A 19,722-nucleotide genomic window follows, 5' to 3' on the forward strand; every position below is an offset into this window, starting at 1 on the left:
AGCGCACAGAAATTAATCAGAAGAAAATAGGAGGAGTAGGACTCTAGACTCTTTATACGTGGGAGAGCCATGCTTCGGCACGAATGGGCCGGCTCGAACGGATAAATACCACGTTCTCACAGAAAACCGGCGTGAAACAGCGCTTGCGCTGTGTTTCTCCGAGTGAGTGAGTTTACCGGAGGCCCAATCCCTTAACCCCTACCCTATTCCCTTCCCTACCCTCAACTATTCCCTTTCCTTCCCTACCCTCCCCTCCCGTATTACCCTATTCCCTCTTAAAAGGCCGGCAACGCACTTACGGCTCTTCTGATGCTGCGAGTGTCCATGGGCGACGGAAGTTGTTTTCCATCAGGTGACCCGTTTGCTCGTTTGCCCCCTTATTCATTAAAAAAAAAAAGACTACTGCCCAGTTGCGCAAAACTGGTTCTAATGTCATGTTATTTCTATGATTCTTCGTAGTTATAAAACAGATAGCTTGATGTCCTAGGTCCCACGTTTCAAACCACGAGACGAGCGATAGACATTGAACATAGATTTGTGGCTTGTTTCGTTAATTGAACCACATAGTAATTTGCAAGTTTTTAAACTATGGCAAAACTATGACATTTTCGAAAAACTTATAGCGGTGTTTATTAGATTCTAGAACTTCATGGAAGGTGAGGACCCAATAATTTCCAATTACATCGTCATTCATCACATAAAACCACAGTCATTGTTTTCAAACAACATCAACGTTTGAACTGTGACCTGTGAGTCACAAAGAATCATCTCTTACCAAACACTTATCAAGTCGATGATAAGATAGCTGCATTTGGGGCGATCCAACAATATGATGTAACTTAAAATCCCACCAAAACACCATAAAATGTGCTAGGAAGAGACCATCCGTACTAAGATTATAAATGCGACAGTGTGTCTGTCTCTTCACGCCCAAATCACTGAACCGATTTTGCTAAAATTTGGTATGGAGATTGGAGATACTTTAATATTCGGGTACGGAAAAATGTACGGTTCCCCGCTATAAACTAATTTTGGCGTAACTGACTTGCGAGTTCGCACCGTAAAGTTTTATGTAGAGTTTCCCACTCTACAAGTTTGTATGTAATTGACGTTCATATTACCATATTCTTCCTCTGTCGAATTAGACGTTTATGTTGGATTTTCATAATATTTCACATAGGTCATACTATAATAAAAGACCTAGGGCCTAAATTCGTGGACCTAACTAATAACTCATCTAACTAATACAGTAAGGTCAAAAGGTTAACAACTCGTATATTTTGGAAGGCCAATAAACTTTGGTAGCGATCCGTATGCGGGTAATATACTCGATATATACGCGTGCTTCACTGAATAAATTCTAGACTTATTAAAGGAGTGAATTTTGTTTTATGGGATTTGCTTAGGCGATTATGAGGGAGAAAACATTATGAACTATCAGAGAAGTTGATTCCTATGCAAATGGGGGACCTACGTAGTTTGGTCCCAATACGTCAAACCCAGCCGACAGATCACAATTAACATTGAATTGACATGATCGACCAAATGACGTTGGTCTCTCAAATGCATAGGAATCAATTTCCTCGATGGTACATGTTGGCCAATGATGGGCAAATACAAACGTTAACGAACGAGTAGGGTCTGCAGGGCTAAAATGGTCACATTTAGCAATTCCTCTCAATCAATTCAGCAAATGAATTGTCAAAACTGTCAAACTGACAAATGTCAAATCAGTACAAAAATACAGAAATCAATTGCAAGCAGAGTTGCATTTTGCGATTTTAGAAAAATGAATCATATTATGATTCAAGTCATGATTCTTCAAAGCGACCATTTTAGCCCCGCTGGTCATAGTTGTTATATTTCGGAATTTTGTTCGAAATTATTGTGTGTACTCTATGTGTCACCTCTTCACGCCCAAACCAGTCAATCTTTCGCTGAAATTTGGTACTTTGAGTCACGGGAAAGGACATAGTATACCTTTCATTCCGAGAAAATGAATGGTTCTCACGCGGTAAACGAATTTTGTCGCAACGGAGTTGCAAGCATCGTCTAGTAGTCTATACGTCTGGGACCAACCAGTTTCCTCACGATGTTTTCCTTCACCGTACCAGCGTCCGTATTATGTACTTGAGATCTAAAAGGTCTCATTGGTACACGCCTCCACCCAGGATTAAACCTGCAAACCTCGAGTGCCAACCAAAGGTCTACCCAATAGGCCACGGACGCTCTTAAATAATAAATACGCTGCGGAAATATTATAATTGTTAATATACTCTACCAGCAAGTAGGTATCTACGTTCCATATAATAATACTGAGTTCAGTCATAATATGTTACAGGATGTTGGGATTATGGCAAGTATGCGCGCTTTGATGGCCCTGTATAAATATTTGGGACGCCTTTGTGATAAGCCACGTGGTGTACAACATACTCGTAACATAGTCAAAACCCCGAAGTCAGGACTATCAAGTTATGTGCTACATCTGCCCCACGAGTCACGAATGGCTGGTTTACACGTATTAAGTAGACTAGCTATTTGACCGAGCTTTGCTCGGTATTGGATATAACACGAATTAAATGACATTTTCTAAAAATTAACCATAAAGAGTAGAATATATAATATTAATTAAAGCTGAACTTAAAATTGTTCTAACAAAATTGTCGCCATATAGTTTCACAAACTTTTATTTAAAAAAAAAGATAGCTACTAACGAAGAAACTAGCGCCCTCTTTTATATCAACGAAAAGAAAAAAACAACAAATAAACTCTTCTTTACTTTGGATTAAATATCAAAATGAATAGGAAAACTTGTATATCCCAGTGGAACCGGAATAAAATAGCCCGTATGAAACTGAAATATAGGTGTCGCAGTTGGCGAATAATTGGTATTTGGTATCGATGCGTCGGTTTTTATTGTGGCAATCAATTCATCCATATTCGACATTTAGTGGTCATTGCCTGTTTTCTACCCACGTGGTGACTGTCATCAGTTTATATTTAATCTTTCCTATTCAAATTCAAATGTCTTTATTGCTGGAATGTAAAAGGCTAGAGTATTGAATCTTGATATAGCCAAAATAATTAAAAGAGGTCATTAACCTCTCTAGTCTAGGAGCTATGTGAAAAATTCTCGCACTGCATTCTGTCAACTTGAAAAAAAATTGAACGATTATGAAGACACTGACTAGATTCATCGGAAAACCACTTAGTAAAATAATCTCCAACTATTTATTACTTCGAAGTGATATTATATACTTCATACTCAGTTCACATCGAGTATGCAAAATACGATATTATGGCCCTTAGACTAAAACATCTGTCACTTCATTTTCAATCGCGGTTTATATGTTGTGCTGTATCACTTAAACTCCTAATACCAGTTAATAATATGCAACTAAACACGTGAGTCGTGACCTATCTGGTGCTGGTATAAAAACATGGCGCATACACGGACGTAAAAAAAATACGGACGGATCGCCATTAAGAAATGAGTGAAGCACCCTTAATAAGCCCAGGCGATCATATGTACACATCTTGCACAAACACTCGCACTGTAATAAGCCGATCGTACCGCCATTACGCAATTAGACTGCATCGCGGTGACACATCTTTGTCATTCATAAATAAAAATAAATATGCCATTTTGTGTTGTAAAATGGTGCAAGAACAATACAACCTTACACAAAAAACATCAAGGAATATTATTTCATAGGTAAGATAACATATTTTTAAAGTATTTTGATAAAATAATGTAAATATTAATTCAACTTCAACAGGTCAGTAATGTCCATAACAAAGTGGGGAAATTTTCCACAAACCGGGGAAATTTTAAATTATTTTTAAATAATCAAATAATTAATTTTATTGTCTTTTATAAGTGTCATGTAAGTATTTAGCATACTATTGACCAGTAATTAGGCAGGAATACAATAATAGGGGTGTAGACAGTAAACGAAATCTAATACAAATTATTGTTTTTTTGAGAGTTTGTATTATAGAATTACCGAAAATGGACATATTTTACTTCATAACTTTATAATATTTTTTATATTTAATAAGTGATTTTTTTTATTGAAATAAGAGTGTATTTATTTTTTATACATATTTTTAGGTGTAACAAAATACTTATGTACTATCAGAGAAGTTGATTCCTATGCAAATCGGGGACATAAGTAGTTTGGTTGCGTTACGTCAAACCCAGCCGACAGATCACAATTAACATTGAATTGACATAAGTATTCGACCAAATAACGTTGGTCTGTCAGTTGCAACTTCCTTGATGGTACATCTGTAAAATAAATATATTTCCTAAAAATAGTCTACACCCCTATTAATTTCTTAATTTACAAAAGTGGATATAACTGTTGTTTGACGACCTCTGTGGCTCAGTGGGTGGGCTGTCGGTGGCTCAAGCCGGGAGTCGCGGGTTCGAATCCTGCCGACGGAACAAAAAGTTTTCAAAGTTCCTGGGTCATGAGTGTGTATTAAATATGTGTATCATATAATAAAAATCTTAAATATATGTATAGTATAACAGTATTAAATATATTTCCGTTGTCTGGTACCCGTAACACAAGTCCTTCAGGTACTTAGCACGGGGTCAGACTGACGTGGTGTGAAGCGTCCATAGATAAAATTGTTGTCTTAGATTTCCTTCAGTAGTAGGGGAGGGAAGGGGCTATTGGTGTAGTCACCCGAGCGTCATTGAGACCTAGTAGGAATGAAAATATTGAATGGACCTCTAGACCAGGAATAAATTTAACACCATGTTAGGTGATTTGATTTGACGTTAGCGCATGGTAGAACTCTCGATAGCTCTAACAGGCCGTTAACTGATTTAACAAGCCATTATTTATTTAACATTACTTGATTGTTTGATGAAACGGGTTACGGGACTTAAGTATCTTATATCTTTTCGTATACAGGTTTCTTATATAGGTTTCGGGGGCGATAAATCTGTCTAGCTAGGAATTATTTTTAGAAAATGTCATTTTATTCGTGTTTTATCGAATACCGAGCAAAGCTCGGTCAAATAGCTAGTAATAATTTTATTATTGTAAATGTTTGTACATAATCATTATTACTTATAATGTTATGTAAATAATATACTTCTCTGTACGTAATATGTGTTTTTTTTCTATCTATAGTGTCATAAAAATAATATTTTCATTATGACATCTTTAACAACCGCTTACATTTCTGAAGCGAAAAAAACATAAAAATATGATTAAGTATAAAAAATACATTTAACTTGTCTGAGTTTACAAAATTTAAAAGTAGGGAAATTTATGATTTATATGGCAACCCTCATATCACGCACACGTCCTACACGGGCGGCCATAACTAGGCTTCACTCGTGATTAGAGAAGGTTACGTCCGTACTTTTTTTACGTCTGTGGGCGCATAGAATATATTTTTTTAAGTTATCACAAAGTAAACAAATATAATGTAGAGAAAAAAAATAGAGCTGGCATATTTCTCGGAAAAGGTATTAAAATTAGTGAGATGTAGGATAAGAAAAAGACAATTCTACTGCCTAATGTGCTAAATGTCATGTTAATAAACGAAGAAATATGGTAGGTTCTGAAATATTTCCCAGTATCATCAGTCATGACGTCAAGAATCGACGCCGTACTGTAATTAATATGTTCCAAAATATTTCATCCAGTTCATTGATGTAAGTATATGACTTTATTACGATACTATTATTTCAAATATGTCATACGCTTCTAGTACGTGAGACTTGTCTTACCATACAATATGACGTCGAATACATGGTGTCGTGACTAGTGAGCACTGGCCAGTATACTGGGTTATATTTTAGAACATAAGCTACGATAGGTCTAGCTAATCAATATTGCTATCATTGTCCGCCATATAACTTTTCCGACGTGTTCGACAAAGATAGGGAATAGTTCTGTCTCAATCTTTGTAAGTATATTAATTAGCTTTAGCTTACGGTTTTAAACTTTAGAGTAGATTAGCTACATCTCTACAATGTGAGAATAATGAGGAAACTTGAAGCCTGCAGAGCTGCCAACATTCAATTATTGAGTTTAAGGATTGTTCTAGATCTACCCTCATTATTGAGTTAAATGGAAGAGGTCACGAAATTTCTGATAAACGCTATCGCTTTTTCTCAGAAAAGATAGATAAGGACATATTATTTCTATCTGCTTTACTGTGTCTAAATTCCAAGTTAAGTTGGCAGTGACTTTAGCAATGTCAAAAAAGGCATAAGAACCCGGTCAAAGGAGCTGGCCATTACGCTGTTTAAAAATTATGCGAATAGACTAGACGCAACACGCCGTAACCTGGCTGTAGCGGTCATTGGCCCCCTGCCGACTTTTCATATTCCAACATTTTTAATACAAAGATTTTTCTAGAATATGGATCATCCATTATCATATTTTGAATGTTCGATGAGAACTGAGTGATAGTATTATCATTTCGAACTTAGGTATTAAAAGTTAGAGATTATCATTCTAAGAGTTAAAAGTACTTTAGTCAAATACCAGAATTGGACCCCAGAAAGGTACCAAAGGCAGCCCTGTAAATGCCCTTTGCACATGTTCAGCTAAACCCTAAAAAGCCAAGCCACCGTTTTTCACCTGTAAAACTTATACACTTCATTTGAACTAGACATCCTAATATAGGGCTTCACTATCATATGTCTACAAGACGGATAGGTTTACTAAACGAAGAATGCTACGTATTACAACTTGAAAATGTTTTCCTATGAGGAATTACTTAGGATTACAGATTAAGTAAACGTACTTTGAAGTGAAAACTTTTCAGCTGTGCACTTTTTTGGGGATGGTTATGATTTATGAATGTTAAGGTCGTGTCAGGAACTCTGGATATGTGAACTGATCGAAAATTGATAAGACGAGCTGCACAGCGAAATTGTATACCTTTTTTGAATTTTTTTCATTTTGAAAAATAGCATATTTGGGTTTCAAAAGATAAAAATTTTACTTCTTGCATCTACTCAATATATTATTTTTTTTAAATAAGTTGACGTGTATTCCCAACATTATGAATTGCAGGCAATTTAAAAGCACTCGATTTTATAAATTATTCATCAGCACCGCATGTTCAAGCATCGATTAGTATTTTGTGACGTCACATCGTAAACAAACGTTAACCTGGGTTACCTAAATACATAAATTGTTGAAGTTCGGAACAAGCACCCTTTGACCGTAACTTTCTGAGGAACAATGTAAGCCTTACGCCTTGGAATTACTGATTTAGTAGTAAGAAAGGTTAAGTAAGACAGAGAAAAGAAATAAGGTGAAAAGAGAGGAAATGAAATGAAACCCTGAATAACAAGATGTTGGGTCCAACAACTTTTTATTCAGGACCTCAAAACTTCTTTAGGTCATCGACACTTTTGAGACTCGCCCTTCAAGCCCTGTGTCTAGTTAAAAATCACCACTCCCCGTGATACAACCGATAGAAGATGCAGAGTGAAGCTACATCTCGGCGTAATTCCAAGGAGTCCAAGCTGTTTGAAACACCATGGCAGTCAACGATTCGAGCGGCCCTTCGTTGGATACGATCCAGAGGGAGCAGTTGGTATTTTGCCGCCCCTGTCCAGAGATGAGAACAATATTCCATATGAGGTCGATCCTGCGCCTTGTAGAGTTGTAGGCGCCGGTACGGACTGAAGAATTGTCTCCCTCTGTTCAGAACACCAAGCTTCTTCGAGGCTAACTTGGCCTTACCCTTAGTATTTATTAAAATCTGTACAGCGGGGCTAAAGTGGTCACATTTAGCAATTCCTCTCAATCAATTCAGCAAATGAATTGTCAAAACTGTCAAACTGACAAATGTCAAATCAGTACAAAAATACAGAAATGAATTGCAAGCAGAGTTGCATTATGCGATTTTAGAAAAATGAATCATATTATGATTCATGTCATGATTCTTCAAAGCGACCATTTTAGCCCCGCTGTAGAGTATTTATCAAAATCTGTACAGTCTTTCAAGATAGACAAACTACAGACCAACATTTATTAGTATGAACCGTGGACGTATCACGTAGACAATACAGTTACTGGAAGTTGGAACTTGGTGCTAATTCTGTTTGCGAGTTGATGCAATTGCGGTGAGTTCGATCAACGTATATTGATTTAGTAGTGTTTTGAGTGAGAGCTGCGAATCGAGTTATTACGAACTTCTGCCCGCGACTCTGTCCGTTAAATTCACGGAAATATAACATTGTTTCGTGATGAGAAATGTCTACCATCACCGGAAATTTCATCAAAATTCGTGAATAAGTTTTGTGTGGAAAAGCAACAAACTTACATGCACGAACGCTCCCATCGACATAATATCGTACAGGTAGGAACTAGGAAGTATTACCCCTGCCGAGATAGCGAGATGCAATAAGAAAAGAACAAGGATTGCTCAGGGTTGATAGATATTGTGGGGTCTGTACTTTGAACCCTGTTTGTAAGTGTGTGAATGCTGACGCGTGCGAGTTGCAATTGTGTATGTAAGATGTGACGCATGAACGGAGCTTAGAATAAGTAAAATATTATTTCAATAAACAGTTGGTCCAACGCTCTCGAGTCTTTCACTTGTGCCCTCCTGCTACTGCTCCGTAGTCTATATCTCTGTGTGTCCCATATACCACCGTAGACATACAGCATAGACATAACAGATATCAACCCTGAGGAATCCTTGTTACCTATAAAAACATAAAAGTACTCGACTATTCGGCGAGTCAAAATATTTTAGCAAGTCGATAAGGACGCCGGGCGTTGCTAAAAAGCAGTTGAGTCAAAATAACGTGATTTTAGCCACATGCATAATGCTTCTTGGATGACATTGTCTAGGCTTTAGTGTCACTCAATCATCCTACTGGGTTATGACTTATGAGAGTACATGAAGAGAGTGCTCTTGTGTATTGCACACACTTGAGCACTACAAAATCACTTCTGCGACTACTGTCAATGGAAACCAGTCCAGTTCGGATATCATCTTGAGGGTAAGGCCAAATTAGCCTCGAAGAAGCTTGGTGTTCTTAACAGAGCGAGACAGTACTTCAGCCCGGACCAACGCCTACAACTCTACAAGGCGCAGGTTCGGCCTCATATGGAATATTGTTCTCATCTCTGGGCAGGGGCGCCAAAATACCAACTGCTCCCTCTGGATCGTATCCAACGAAGGGCTGCTCGAATTGTTGACTGCCATAGTGTTTCAAACAGCTTGGACCCCCTGGAATTACGCCGAGATGTAGCTTCACTCTGCATCCTCTATCGGTTGTATCACGGGGAGTGCTCTGAGGAATTGTTCGGAATCATACCACCTGCAACTTTTCGCTATCGTCCCACGCGAAAAACATACTATTCTCATCACCTTGATGAGTGGCAGTCTTCCACAGTGCGCTTTTCGCGTAACTTTCTGCCGCGCACTGTAAAACTCTGGAATGAACTGTCACCAGCAGTATTTCCGGACCGATACGACCTGCAAACCTTCAAGAAAAGAGCGTATTCCCTCTTAAAAGGCCGGCAACGCACCTGCAGCTCTTCTGATGTTGCGAGTGTCCATGGGCGACGGTAGTTGCTTACCATCAGGTGACCCGTTTGCTCGTTTGCCCCCTTATTTAATAAAAAAAAACGATATAGGAAGGATTTTAGGAACGCTTACGTCACTGAAAGGTAGAGTTTCTGTTTTTTTCAAAAAAAGTCAGTCGGCTCATATCAGAACTTGACAAGTGGCAACCCTAGCGAAGATGCTTCATTCCATTAAAGTCAATTAGATGCTACGATTTGATCCACTTGTATTTTAATCCAGTCCTCTTGAATCAAGATTCGACAAAGATGGATTTGCATTTTCAATGGACGTGGATGGATAAATGGTGCTCATTTCTGTATTTCAATTCTGTGGTATTTTAGGTGCAATTGATGCTTCATTCCTTGATAGATTTAGTCCGTTTCCTATCAAACAACAAATTGGTATTCACATGAAAGGTCAAATGTGTTGTTGTGAGTCGTGTGACGTTGGCATGAAATAGTACATTACGCACCTAGGGCACTAAATAAGAAATGTCTCAGATCACATGTAATTGTTGGCCGAGGCAAACATGTGATCTGAGGCTTTCTTATTTACTGCCCATGGTCACAGAATACATAATTAGCCATGGTGGGTATACTATTTTTCTCCTCGACGGAGGCGAAAAACGGCGCCAACATCGGTAAGCGCAGCGGGACGAAAGTTGACGTTTTCCGCCCGAAGGTGAGAAAATACTTTTCCTCCCTTGGTGCGTAATGTACTATTTCGGTGTTCGTTATTAAACGAACTGGATCAAACTAGGAGCGAAGCTTTGTTATTGCAATTTAATAGTAGAATTAGGGCCTTAAATCGAACTTCAATTATTGTTGATCGGTTTGAAGACATACAATTGTTACAAACGCATCGTTGCTACATTAGTATTTACTATTTAGTATCAAGTACTTATTTGTGTGCGTAGGTCGTAGAGCCATCACAACATGCATACAAAGTGACAACAATGGACATATTAACCTCTATCTGTATTATGACTTATGACTCGTGAATCATCTGCGGGCTCCACATTCGCGGCGCGAAAGCCCGCGAAGGCCGCGAGCCGCGAGTGTGGAGGGTTTTGCGGCTTTGTGTTCGCGCTTCGCGGCTTTCGCGGTTTTTTGGCCCGCGAGACGCGACATTCTGATAAGCACACTATGTCGAGCAGCAGCAACAATGACTTCAACGTCCATTTTACTCAAATGCGCGAATGTAAATGCAAAGATTGCGAGTGTAGGGGCCGTGTTTATCCGCGAAGTGTTCATGGCGCGTAGCGCCCGTGAATCGCAGCCGCAATTCACGCCGCGAGTGTGGAGCCCGCTATCAACGACGACATTGGTGAGGCATTCCGATGTAGTCGGGAATGAATGGAGTTACCACTTACCACAAAACAAAACCCTTAGTAAGTAAATCTTGAAAATGCAGTAAAGACTTTGGGGCCCTATAAAAATAAAATTAATTTTATAGGGCCCCAAAGTCTTTACTGCATTTTCAAGATTGTCGATGTCGATTACGTTTTCAAACAGAAATATAAGCTATACTAGTAATAATTAATATTATAAGTGCGAAAGTATGCCCTAACTGCTGAACCGGTTTTGCTTTGAGTCCCGGGGAAGGACATAGGATTCTTTTATCCCCAAAAATGTACGATCCCCGCGCGATAAACGGAGTTGCGGGAGTCCTCTAGTTATAATATCTGCCTGGGATGGGGTCACGTCCTTACTCAGGACAAGGCCTTTCTCCACTACATATTCTTACACAAAGAAATCCCAAACGCACTTCCTCACCCGATTGTACCATTATCAGCGCGACCAATAAATACATTTGTACCGTAAATAGAACAAAGCGATTGACCTGTATAATACAATCACTTACAAAAGTGGCAATTACGAGTAGCCAGAAATAAAGAATACCTCATCCGATGTCATCATCGTGGCAATCATGACGCTATTGGAAATATATTTAGATGTACGTTTTTGTAAGGTATGGTTAAAATCAATTGCGCATATTTTGGGCAGATAGACGATGGTCTACTGCTTGAGTTATAAGTAAATATAATTGTTGAAAAAACTTCTATAATAATATGTTATTTGAGCAACAAGCTTGCTGTTGACTTGATTGATGAGACTAGGAGAGTCAGACGTGACTTTTAGCTTTGAGAATGACAAAATATGACGATTATGTTTTTGCCTAAACGTACGTACGTAAGTATAGGTCTAATTACAGGAATGGCAAATATTGACGGCAGATTTTAAAAAATATATCCTTGGTCATTGGATTTTTATATTTGCATGTTTAACACACAGAATCAGCCGCTATAAGGAAAAAGAGGATAAAAATGTTTTATTCCAATTACCTCGGTATTGTTAAAGTCAATCTCTTTTCTCACTTTTTGCCATCAGATTGGTAGACCTATAGTACATGCTATTCGCAACATTTATGTAAAGTATATTTTACCACACCTTATATAGCAAAGCCTGGAAGTCCTTGGAAAACTTTTTAAAGAAACCGCATAAGTGAGACATGCCACTTGTGAAATATCTTTTACAACGCGCAACTGTTGACTTTGTTTTACTCGACAACTTTATGAAGTAGAATAATAATATATTAAATTATTTTGTATCCCGTTCTGCAAACACGAAGAAATTCAGCCATTGATCTTGCCTGTGTCTCTTATAAACACAGATCAAATCATGGGTCAATGGCTGAAGTTCTACGCGTTCGGCGATTCGGGTATAGATCGGGCTATATCATATTAAAATAAAGAGTCCTAGTTCAAAAAGGTCTATGGCTAAGTTGGCTAGTTCAAAAAGGTCTATGGCTAAGTTGGCTAGTTCAAAAAGGCATTCCAATTTCCACAACCTACCATTTCATAAACTAACGGATAAGTTTTTGGCTAAACAATTTCAGTGTTTTCTATCTGAAGCACGCAACACGCGATACAGCCTAGGATATCTTAGCCATATTATTTACTTACAGCGAAATAAAAATGCAGTTCGGACTATTAAAACTTAAAATGGCGATATTATTTTGGCGGGAACATATACGGTAAAGAGAGAGGCCACGTTTTTCGCTGCATTGCGTTGCATCGCAACAAACCGCACCGAAATTTAAAGACCTTTCTTCACATTGATTGGGGCATTATAAATAACTAAGATTGCCTCCATGAATCGGCGTTGCTAATGACCGAACAGACGAATAGCCTCTACATGTACAAATTCACTTATATTGGTTTGCCATGGATCAATGTGAATTTGACATAATTTATAGATGATAGACGCGACAAAAGTCTCTCTACAGTCTACACCTTCATAATCGTCTGTTTTGGTCCATCATGAATCGTGATTCAACGTTTTCTATGCCATATTTATGCGTTGCTTCGTCGGATGCGGTGTTTTGACGGACGTAAGGAAATGATGAAGTAGAGAGTGAATGACGCGCTGCGCTGTCAGTCCTAGCATTGTATCATCGCGCGTCGCCTCAACGCACAACGCGTTATTCCTCCGCACCGCAGTAGAGTGTGGCTTCTAAATAAGGTCATAAACAATATTTCCGGCGAAATTGCATTATTAAAAGTTAAAATGGCGGCTTTATTTGGCGGGAATATACGACTAAATATAAAGCCGTCACGCCGACAGCTGCAATGCGGCTCACTCCGCGAAATTTTAATCCGCCTCACAAAGGCCTCATTTAAAGGCTGTTGCTATCCCGTCCAGGCGATTGTAATATAATAGTTTAAATGAAAGAACAACGCATACGCCATTTTTAACTGACTTCCAAAAAGAGGTTTTTCAATTCGAGCAATGGCCTGGGGTCACAAGAAGTCCCCCAGTGTCAGCTTTCATATCCCTACTAACTCAGGGCTCAGGCCACGGCTTCCGCCTAAGACACCCCTCAAGCTTAAACTCTACATGTAATAATTTAAGCTCTCTAGACCAGGGGTCACCAATTAGTTTCGCTCGGGGTCCATTTTAGGAAATGAAATTACCTTCGTGGACGGCGAAGGTCATTTTGTAAAAAAATATTTTATTTGACATATCAATGAGAAAAGTGATAATTTTTGTTGCTTGTTTGGTGTGAAATTGGTGCAATCTATTGATATTAAATCCTGGAGATGTTTATGAGTAAGTCTAGAGCGAAATCGATTTTAACGAAGTTCATCTTCGAAGATGCTTGTCCGCACACAATGGGTCGGCGATCCGGATGCGGACCGCGGTCCGCCATTTGGTGACCCCTGCTCTAGACTAAGTCAGCGTGTCAAAGAAAAATACACACGGTGAAAGAACAATAGAACATAACCCAATTTCTGGATATTATTAAGATGTAAAGTAGACAACGATGCCGAAGAACATATTGTGCGATAATAGTATGTGTCCGTAAACGAGTATGTTATCAAGTTGGGAAAATGTATAAGGCCCCCCCCCCCCCCCGTTCGCGCGGATATATTTGAACGTATGGAGTCGCGGAACACATCCAGAATGTATCGCCATTTTGTATACGTGGGAGAGCCATGCTTCGGCACGAATGGGTCGGCTCGACCGGAGAAATACCACGTTCTCACAGAAAACCGGCGTGAAACAGCGCTAGCGCTGTGTTTCGCCGAGTGAGTGAGTTTACCGGAGGCCCAATCCCCTACCCTATTCCCTTCCCTACCCTCCCCAATTCCCTTCCCATCCCTACCCTCCCCTATTACCTCTTAAAAGGCCGGCAACGCACCTGCAGCTCTTCTGATGCTGCGAGTGTCCATGGGCGACGGAAGTTGCTTTCCATCAGGTGACCCGTTTGCTCGTTTGCCCCCTTATTTCATAAAAAAAAAATACATTACAGCTTCTTCCAATCCTCATTTACGTCAAACAAACGTCCACAGATTTCGGAAAGTTTTGACCAATAACAACGCTTTCGACTTCTGACATTGCCATTTATGAAACAGAGACTGCTGCATCAAAACATTATCGCATCGATGTTGGAGTAAACAGAATCGGGTGCTGTGTGAATGCTATACGTATAGTTAATTAGCAAGGCAGTAGTAATCGAGTGCGCCTTTGTTCGGTATTCAATGTAAAGGGCACTCCATACGTGAATGGACGTGGAGAGTCTCAATGTGGCGTACTGTACGTGTATATTATATTAACTATAGTTTTTTTTAAGTGAAGGTTTGCAAGGATTTTAAAGCGCGTGGCTCGTGCCGTACAATCGAATAAATGACCAAACCTAGGAGTTATTTGGGACTACATATTTTGACACATTTTACAATTTTCGGCACGAATGGGCCGGCTCGACCGGAGAAATACCACGTTCTCACAGAAAACCGGCGTGAAACAGCGCTAGCGCTGTGTTTCGCCGAGTGAGTGAGTTTACCGGAGGCCCAATCCCCTACTTTATTCCCTTCCCTACCCTACCCTAATTCCTTCTCATCCCTACCCTCCCCTATTACCCTATTCCCTCTTAAAAGGCCGGCAACGCACCTGCAGCTCTTCTGATGCTGCGAGTGTCCATGGGCGACGGAAGTTGCTTACCATCAGGTGACCCGTTTGCTCGTTTGCCCCCTAATTTCATTAAAAAAAAAAAGCAAGTTTCGTTTATAATATAAGTCAAAATTGCACTTAAAAGGACATTTTTATATTAACATTTTGAGTATAGTTCTAAAAGGAACATAATATGACTGTATAATCACTTTCAATAGTCTTGTTTCACGGCTCTGAATGTAGCGTCGCACTCAAGCCTCAACTCATCCCTCAAAGACGAACTTAATCCTTTGAGGGAAACTCCTCATCGTCACCTAAATAGCCTATGTGCCTCACTTAAATTGCCTAGATACTAAATCTATATTTAAATAAAAAAAATAAGAATCTCGCTAAAACTGGAGAACAACTATACCAATTTGGCTAATTTTAGCCTAAAAATATTCGTGAAAGTCCAGGGACTGTTTATAATTAGGAGGAAATGGATACGAAGATCACCGGGACAATTTAACACTAAATATAGGCGAGCCATGATTCGGCACAAATAGGTGGGCCCAACCGGATCAAATACCACGGCCTCAGTAAAAACCGGCGTGAAACAACGCATATTTTGTTTTTCACCGAATTTATAGCAGGGGTTCCCAAACTGTGCGAAGCGACGCCCTGGTGCGCCGTGGAAAGACAAAAGGGGCGCCGTGAGTCGATCCTCCATCATTATCCGAAACCACAAATATAATATAATAAAATAATAATATTATTTATTTAAAGCAGGTAGGTAGATGATTTAAATATTTGTTTATTATTTTTTACATGCTTAACCTAACTGTAGTCATTAAGAGGATTCCACACCGCCCTTTTTTCCATACAAACGTTGTCCCCTGTTTCCTCCCTGGATAATGTTAGTAGAGTTATAATTTTTTTCCTGAATATCTACGGCCACTAATACAATGTCCCTATGTTTTCTTTTTTTTCATAATTTAATTATTAAATAAGATATGAACGTTCAAAAACCCAAAAAAATGGCCAGATTTTCCACTGTGTTCAAACGTCCAGAAAACAGATTTGGCTAGATTATACAAAAAAAGCAAAACATAGGAACACAGCTCAAGCCTTTTTTTAATCTTTAATGAAAAAAGTACTTAAATCGGTTAAGTTTTGGAGAAGGAATCAGGGGACAACGAATCGTTGATTTTCTGGATTTTCTGCAGTTGTCTCTATCGCGTTCTGCGGTATAGGCTTGAGGTAAGGGAGACAGCTATAGATATTACACGTACTTTTTTTTCATTTCTCTAGCCGCTGTTGTATCCTCTTAAAGGTTTTCATTAAGACTATTGTATAGTGCCGCGAGCGTAGAAAATAGGTATTTGGAAAACCATTCTCTGTCGCCACAGCGCTCGGCCCCCGCGCAAACGTGCGAATTGCGATCTATAGAATCACAGCCGAACTGCAACTCTCTCTAGAGAGTTGCAGTTCGGCTGTGATTCTGGGTATTTTTAGACAAAAATCGCATTTCAGGGCATAACGTTTTGCATCCCCTACACTGTACTAAAACGAATATTTTTTGGTATCAATCTTTTCAGCAGAATCTAATCTACGCTTGTACGTTTTGCTTTGTTTGAAATTTTACGTTGTTTTTTCAAATACAAACCATTTAAAATGAGAAAGATTTGAGCCTAAAAACCTAGATTTCAGAAGCTCGTAACTTTCAAACTGACAAAAATTTTGATAAAAGGAAAACGTAGAAGCATAGTTTTCACTAGAGGCAATAACATAGTGAAAAATCGTTGAAATCAAGTTTTGGGGGTAGCAAAACGTTACGGCTTTTTGTATGGAGATGGACCCGGTAGTCGATCCTCTTAATGTAATATTTTTCTAATAGCTAGCTATAGTAGGGCGTCGTGACAAAATATTGCGATGTATGACTGCGCCGCAGGCTTAAAAAGATTCCGGCGGAGTCGTGGTGTAAGCTCACGCGATCCCGCGGCCCGCCCAAGGCGCATAGTGGAGTACCGCCGAGTTTTTAGTGGGTAGGGGCTGCGTCCACCACCATCTTCGGACGCAGCAGAGACCCACATACTTGCGGATAGGACCCCATCCCCCGCAAGATGCTTAAAAGCATTTTCTCGGCGCAAAAAAAAAAAAAAAAAAAAACGCTTAAAAAGATTGGGAACCCCTGTATTATAGTATTGCTAGATGACGCCCGCAACACCGTTTTTCGTTTATTGCACTGGACCACACATTTAAAAACTCCGAGAATTTTTCCGGGAAAGGATACGATACAAAAAGAATCCTACGTCCTTTCCCGGGAATCGAAGTATGTCTATTGTCTATACCATATTTCAGCAAAGTCGTTTCAGCGGTTTGGGCGTGAAGAGGTAACAGACAGACACACTTTCGCATTTATAATATTAGTAAGTAACTATGAATTTTTACACAAAAAAAGCCTAAGTACGTTTACCTAATACTAAAAGCGACCCAGATATACACGGATGACTAAATCTCTTTTGTTGTCAACCAAATAACTGAACGTTTGAGAAAACTGTTGTCGCAAATAGATAAGTTATCTCTACTTTCTATTTTTCGACACAAACTTTTTTTTGGGTTACACACAAAATTCTTTGGAGTTCCGTGCCAAATATAAGTCAAAATTATGTCAAACTTTTGGAGATTTAACTAATTAGTTATAATTAGTTAAATCTCCAAAAATATTACAACAACAGGTTAGCGTTGCGCGTTGGTTTAACATTTTATAGATAATATTTTATAAGAATACAGCATAAGAAGCCATATTCAAAACGGAAAACCATTACTTTATAGTGTTTATACAACATAATAACAGGATAAAAGCTTTTATTAACATAATTAAATGCATTTCAGCCAAGTCTGAACGTCGGAAAGTAGGACAGGGGGGAAATTGACAATTAAATTCTGAAAGCCCACTCCTCCAACAGTTCCAACTTAGAGTTAACTCAACAAAAGGTAGAATGGTCCCATAAGTACCGTAAAGAGATAGTTTGTTCAACAAGGAGGATTTATAAGAAAACTTTTTGGTGGGCGTAGCTGGTGTTATGGCTGGCAAGAAAAAATATGTTGCATCATAGTTTTATGGGAGCATGTATTTTGGATAAGAATTTTGAATCATAGTTCGTTTTAAGGTTTAAACTCGTAAAAAAAACCAGCGGGAACCATACATTTTCTAGGTAGAAAGTAAATACATTGTTATATTATGCGGTGCGCCTTTCCGTCGTGTATGGTTCTTCTTTTTTATTAAAATCGCAAGTCCAACATTTTTGAAGCCTATCCCATTTTATCGTAATAATTATTGTAGCAAATAAACGAACCTTTTCTTTACAATTCTACTGTTTTTCAAACTCAAATTTACAAAGAATAGGGGATATTACGCAAAGGTCCGGAGCAGGGGGCGCTACTAACACTGGTAAATAATCCGTCGAAAATCTGAAACGTCATATCAGAATATTGACAGAAACGTTGTCAAACGTCGCACAAAACATTTTTTTACTGTCTGTGCCGGTGCTGCCTCTAGCGTTGTAGTTTATATCCTATTAATAAGGGTTCCTTGTTGACTACGGAACCCTAAAAATGTAGCAATACTTAGGTGCTCCCACGTCTACGGAGACGCACGAGTGTTTTAGTACAGCGTCAGTCTGCCCACTGTGTGTATTGTGCGCTAGCAGATGTACTGTTAGCCACTGCGTTGGAAGTGGGACGGGCAGGATTCGAACCTACGACATCGAGCTTGACGCGAGTGCTCTACCATTGAGCCACCGAGTCGTCGAACAGGTGTAACGAAAAACTCTATAACTAATTAGTAATTACGCATTTTGCAAATTATACAACTCTATATTTAAGGCAAGCTAATATGTATAAAGACATAAGGCTGTTTTGGTGCGTGGTCGAAATCAAAATGCTAAAGTGCGACACGGCTTTAAATGAACATGGCGAAAAAAGGAACTAACGCCTCCGTCATACAAACACGCCATTTTTTGACAGTTCTCCTTTACCAGTAGGGCCCCCGCCCACGTTCATTTAAAGCGTTGTCGTACTTCCGTTGTCGCATTGTACTTGTGAGGCAAAGCTGTTGATGTCAACCAAATGTCATTTTGCACGTGGCTAAAATGAAACAATAAATGGATCGACGTGCAAACAATCATCATTTTAGGTCTGCAGCAGTGATAATTTTCAAATTTCATTGAAGCCAAGAATTGATAGCTCTTTCATGCAAATTGTACAACGAGATAAAATAAGCGTACAAGATAGGAGATAGATAGGCAGAACGCCAAAAGTCTGAATTGGTCTTTTCATTAAAAATATCTCTCGATTTAAACTATGATTTTCTTCAAAAACATATTTTTAGGATATATATAATTGATTGTACTGTCGGTTCTTGGTGGAAATTCATTTTAAACACAAATAAAACGGATATTTATCGTGCGGAAACGGTACATTTTGGACAACGAAATCAGTGTTTTTCAACCTTTGGGTCCCGAAGCTTCTGTAGGACAGTCGCTAAAGGTCAAGAAAACTATTTCATAAAAAAAAACAATAAAAATAAAAAGATTGATATGATGAAGAGGTAACAGACAGACAGTCACACTTTTGCATCTATATCTATACATAATATTATAAAACAAAGTCGCTTTTTTCCCTCATATCCCTTTGTTCCCTTTAATCTTTAAAACTACGC

At 38.9% G+C, this 19,722-nt stretch overlaps 1 protein-coding gene across 1 annotated transcript in view; it reads right to left on the reverse strand.

Moving 5' to 3' along the window:
- LOC121737913 (equilibrative nucleoside transporter 3) overlaps positions 1 to 19,722 on the reverse strand; it is a 48,395-nt gene that overhangs the window by 17,211 nt on the left and 11,462 nt on the right. The gene's annotated exons all lie outside the window — the stretch shown is intronic.

Source organism: Aricia agestis, chromosome 21 (genome assembly GCF_905147365.1).
Source record: "Aricia agestis chromosome 21, ilAriAges1.1, whole genome shotgun sequence".
Lineage (NCBI taxonomy): Eukaryota > Metazoa > Arthropoda > Insecta > Lepidoptera > Lycaenidae > Aricia > Aricia agestis.